Below are 6,000 nucleotides of genomic sequence, written 5' to 3' on the forward strand. Positions count from 1 at the left end.
ACTACCTTTGTAAAAATGATTAGAAACGATGGCTTATAAAACAAGAAACAACGACCTTAACATGGATTATATTTAGCTTTGCGCCTGTCAGACTTTTTGCAGTTTCTTATTCCTCTGCATGCTGGAACCAGTAGACTTTTATTCATAATGGGGACAATTAAGCTACAATTACAGAGGGTTGTTTTCCACATCTCGTGGAGTCTAAAAAGTGGCAGTAACAATGTTTCCTGCCAATTCGATACCCCATGGGAATTTGGATGATTTGACTTGCAGAGTGGATTTAACACGTATGCCTGCTCTTCCAGGCCCACCTGCTGAACCGGCGTGGTTTTCCCCCAGCATATATTAATCCATTGTAGATGCCAAACCGCAATCGTTAATTGTAGTGGTTACATCTTTCAAGACACACAGTGGGAATTAATTGCACCGAGAGGACCTTTTGCACAAAAGTGCAAACAGCAGTGGTCCTCTTTGAAGCACTTAGGATACAAAATAAAATCACTGCCATGCTTTATTTTTAATCAGTATAGTTCTACAATGATGCATACATTGTCAGGTTGGTTCATCGTGTGCCTTACTTTTAAAGTTGTCTGTATAACATAAAATGGAGTATTATTTTCAGTGTTTAAACTCAAACAATAGCACATATGTGTATGACCTTGAGCTGGACAGATACATTGTCCAGTACCTACATTTCACACGAGGCTCAAATCCCAGCTTCACTACTTAACCGAAGTATGATCTTGGGCAAATCATTCAATCTCACGGTGCCTTTTCTGCCAGAATTAGGAGCCTCTAGAAGTGAATAAGTTTGGAGGGTATGCAATTCCATAATAGCCTTGCTCATGATTTACTATACTAGTGTTGCTCCATATGTAACCCTTGAAACACAGGATACGAAGTAGCAGATGATGCTTCCATGTGTGTATCTCAGCCTGAGGATATTGGTTACATTTCCAATTGCTGTTTCTGTTGCGCACTAGCTCTCTCTCCTCCATTCTAATACTGCCTTGCACCCACAACTCCATTAAAATTGTACTGCAAAAATTTAAATTGTGCTGTGCAAAAGGTCATTTTGTAAGCCACAAAATGCCCCATTCCATGCTGACGTATTCTTGGGGTTGAGCGGAGCCTTTCTTTCACAACAAGAGGCTGGGATCACATGGCCTCCCCCTCTGTGGCTTGCTGGGCATAGCTGTAGTGTTGACTGAGAAATTGTTGGGGTGCCCTGAAGCCGAGAGGGAGTAAGCTGGGGGCCTCGTTCCTCATCCCTTAACTAGTAGAGGAGGCATCATGCTTGTGTTCCCCCAGCCAGGCTAAGAAGACATTGTGTGGGAGCATGTACTACATGGGAATGGTGGTAAGGGTGAGTGGATGAACGGTGACTGCAGAGAAAGGTGAAAGGGGAGCAGATTGGTAGGTTGATGCTTCCACAAATTTCCAGGTTTTTATAGCTCCATTTATGCCTATATGTTGAATAAAATGTACACCCTTTTTACTCTTAGGGCACGATTAATTGGGATTCACCTCTTGTTCATGGGTCTGCAATGTAGAGTTTTCATGCTGTGGAAAGTAAGTCTTTCTTAAGGGTGTGGGGGTGGATGATGGAAGGTGTAGAGGAGCATATGGAAGAGAGTATTGTTGGGACTTTATGGAATATGAAGAGTGGCAAGTGGAAGGTTAAAGGAGTGAGGGGGTTTATGGAAGGAGAAGGGAGAGTAGAGCAGACGGTTTTGGAAGGTATTAAAGAGAAGATGACCTGCAAATCGCGCTATTTCCTGAAACTAACTATTAATGTTCAATAATCAATAAATCTTGATAAACAATTTTTGAGTCCAAATATGATAGATAAACTTGATAAGCTTTGATGCCCGTACAAGTTACAGACCAGGGATTTAGCCCGAGACTAGGAACTACGCGTACTTCAGCAACAGCACTATTCACTGTATGGACTTCGTCTATTCCGTTATTCATAACGCCAAGATCCAGTTTATCTATCAATGGCTTTGAAAATGACGCATATGTCGAAGCACGTGTCGGCTGATCCAGAGTGCCAATAAACTTTACCTATATTTGGACTCAAGAATTGTTTATCAAGACTTATTGATTATTGAACATTAATAGTTAGTTTCAGGAGATAGCGCGATTTGCAGGTCATCTTCTCTTTAATGTTTATCCATACTGTGCATTAGTGGGCTTACACAGCCGTATGACCACTGCAACGCAGCTTAACTCCACAATCCAACACAGACGTGCAAAGCGCATAGATCGGGCTCTTGCCTACTAACATACTGTATTGCAGTTTTGGAAGGTAGGCGCTGATGGAAGGGGAGAACAGATTTCACACTTGACAAACTGAGTGATCCTGGGCGAATCACTTTGCCAGAAAAACCTGGTAAGATGAACAAGCTATTTCCAGCTGCAGTCAGACTGATAAATGCACAGCTTAAGAAGTAAAAAAGAAAACCTTAAACAAAAATGAAAATGTGTCTGTCTCTAAAGCTTATTGCTGCCACACTTGTGACAGCCAGTAACTCCTACTGTAAGCGCTGCTTCCATGTCCTGGCTACCCGAGGCGCTCTGTCAATCTTGCCCATGAGCCCCCCTTTGCCTTAAATCTGACACTGCAGTGCTCCCCCAGAAGGCCTACATGGGGTTGCTCCAACCTTCTGTTTGAGAGCCCAGCAGGGATGCGGGGAAGTGAGCCATGACCAGGTTGACCCAGTCCCAGAGCCCCTCTCCACGGGATAGTTGTTAGCAGAATTACATGTGGTACCCGCCAGAACATTTTAACCTTAATGTGTTTGAGGGCCAATAGGAGTATACATGCCACCAATAAGGAGGGGTAGAGCGAGAGCAGTGAAAGTTGGCTCCTGGATTTTAGTTGCTTACCTCTCAAGTAAGTACTGGGACGAGTGTGACGGATTGCCATCTGGGGAAGGTGTAGAGCCTTGGCTTTTTTATTTTTAGTAAATTAATACACTATCGGTATTCAGTGGCCCAGAGCATGTTGAGAGGTCACAGAGGTGGAGACAACCACAAACTTTTGGGGGAGCTGGATGGCAGTTTTGAAAGCTGGTAGTGTGTGGGGTCATTCAACCTATTTCGCTGTTGAACCCCACCTCTAGCCCAGTAGGCTGAGTAGATATTACACCACCCATTAGATGCATATTTCACCCCCAACTCACTGGAGGCGTATCAAGGATCATGTAACAAGTGGGGGCTTGAGCTAACACCATAGGGCTCACCCTGAGGCGACCCTGGAGAGGGAACCGGGCATTTCCTACCCCCGACCGAATCTGTAGGAGCTACCAAGCTTTGAGAGGGAGAGCGAACCCTCCCAGTTGGGTTCAGAGGGGTTCTCTCCCAGAAGAAAATGTTTAAATAAGGGGTTGAAATAATGAATTTTACAGTACATTTTCTGTGATAGATTAGTTACAATCGGTTTTGTAGGGTAGGACGTGAAAAAAGTCCATTAGATGCCAAGTCCTAAACAATACACAGGAGCATTTTCAAACACATTTTCATAATGCCTTTGCCCACTGTATGTCAGTACCCCGCAAGTGTAGAAAACATTTTCATACCTATTGTGCCCAAACACGTCCATTCTGGTGCTCCTATAGATGCCCGTTTTCCCACATCAGAAAATGGTCATGTTTGCTTTGCCCATGATATAAAGGATGGTTCCTGGGTTGGGATGACCCCGGAGTTTTTGAAAGGACCTTGTGTGAGTGACTCATGTGTTAATGTGCATACAGTTCTAAATTCTGTAAATATTTCCAGAACATTTTACAATCATTTCTATGTTCAGTACTCTATTCCTTCATGTGACCTTCGAAGAAACACCCACGTGGAATCCGTGGAATAGGTATTTATTACAAAGGCACAAGCTGCTTTAAAAAGTCCAATATATGCTGTATCCCCACGCAAGAACATGCTCTTGTTGTCTTTGCCTTAATGCCAGATTACACAAATCCCGCATACAAGAACACCCATGTTGTATTTGCCCCCTAATGCCAGTAGAAAAGGTCATGCAACAGTAAGAAAACATTGCTTCACAGGCTGCACAGAGCCCCCCCAATGTAAGAACACTTATGTTGATTTTGACCTTAACACCAGTAAAACATTGCCATGATACAGTAAGGAAACATGCTCTCCCCCATGTAAGAACACTCACCATGCTGGCTTTACCCTTAAATCAAGGACTACATTTAATGCCACAATAGGACCCATCCAGACCCATTGCAGTACCCTTCCTCTACTGCAACTCCTCCTTCACGTAATAACACTGAATTTGGCTTTGCTTTGCCCAAAAATGCCAGTAAAACATGTCATGCACCTGGCAAAAACGTTCAATGCTCCAATGCGTGCGCCAGGCTCGGACTGCCTGTAGGGCAATAAACTGAATACCGAACCAAAAACGCAAAATGCTAGTCTAGCCCTGTTTTTTGGGTCAAAGTGGACCACCTTTATGGCCAATGGGGGCCAGTTTGCGGAGTTACTTCACTATGTGGCTAGTAGTTTTGATCAGTGTTGCTGGATACATATTCTTTAAAATGCACAATTTGCATCACATTTGATCAAAAACTCTCCCTTGTGTATTATTCAAGCAGTCTGTCACAAAAGGAATGAATTGCCATTTGCAACTGTGGGCCACGTTTTCCACTGGTGCCCAAAACAATGTTATACCCCAGTCTGAGTGTGTGAGACAGACAGACAGACAGACACACACACACACACACTTTATTCATACGCATGCACTTAGACACCCCCTCGCATGCATGCATACAATCCACACAGACACAAAAGCTTTTTTTTTCTTCTTGCCCGTTTCCCTCAGGGCCCTCTCAGGCCCTTCTCTGTCTACACCTCTGCATTTCACAGGCAATTTAGTTGGTTAAAGGAACCCTAATCATTGGGGGCATGGGCCAACTAAAAGTTGAGCCCAGCAGTTAAGCCTTTAGCTTCCACATAGAGGGTCTTTTGATATCACTCCCCTGGGCATGCTTTTGTCCTCAGCATGTTTGCTGATGGCTGCAGTCATGGTAAAAGACTATTTTCTTATCTTGGAGAGCGGTGTATTTACTTACTTTTAAATTAAACCGCTCTCTGGGGTGACAAATGTGACAGCTTTATGCCGTCTAACCCCGGGCTAGCCCTCATAGCATATTGATGACTGCTGCATCCAAGTGGGAGGGCTTCAGCCCTCCCAAGCCCATGTCTGATGCTGTTCATGCACGGGCGCCCATTTGATGACAGCTACAGTGACAGACAAGTCTCAGCAACACTGGGGCATCATTTATGATATTCCACTCTGTTCCAAAACCCCATAATTATGAGTCTTCTGTCCTAGTGGCATGTTAAACCTTAAATATAAGCCACACCTGAGTTAAGGTATGGTGCATGGTATTCCTCATAATTATTACAGAAACATCAAATTGGTATCACACATGTGTTAGCCCTGTGATTCCATCTCAGCCTTGGAAGGATTATGTGTATTCCTCAACCAGGCTGTCTTCGCTTGCCCAGCAAGACTGATGCGCCGGGGAGAAGGGGGGCGGGCGATTGTCTCTCTTCATTCCTTTGTGAGGGCATGTAACACCCTCCCTATTAAAGGGCACACCCATTAACAAAAGGAGGTTCCTCACACCAGGGTGCTGCAAACCAAAAGGGCCTTTGATTCTCTTAAGAAGGGAATGGGGAGGGGTTAGTGAAGACAGGGGGAGCTTTTTGCAGCTGGAAGAAGGTTCCACCATCTTGTTTCTCTCTGCCTCTATCTTTCCTTCCTGTCCTTTCCTCCTCCTCTACCACAAGGCACTTTGGGTGTGATGACAAAGGGCAGAGTACACTGATTCCAAGGACAGTGATTGGATGCCTAATGCATGCTTGCGTTGGTCCGATTACCTGTGGACATTTATCTTTAAAAGAGGGGGTCTCCAATGGCTTCTGATTTACGCTTGAACAACCTAAGAAAAAAGTAATTGGATCTCTGTCGAGAGT

Source organism: Ambystoma mexicanum, chromosome 6q, assembly GCF_040938575.1.
Source record: "Ambystoma mexicanum isolate Mex_15411 chromosome 6q, UKY_AmexF1_1, whole genome shotgun sequence".
Classification (NCBI taxonomy): Eukaryota; Metazoa; Chordata; class Amphibia; order Caudata; family Ambystomatidae; genus Ambystoma; species Ambystoma mexicanum.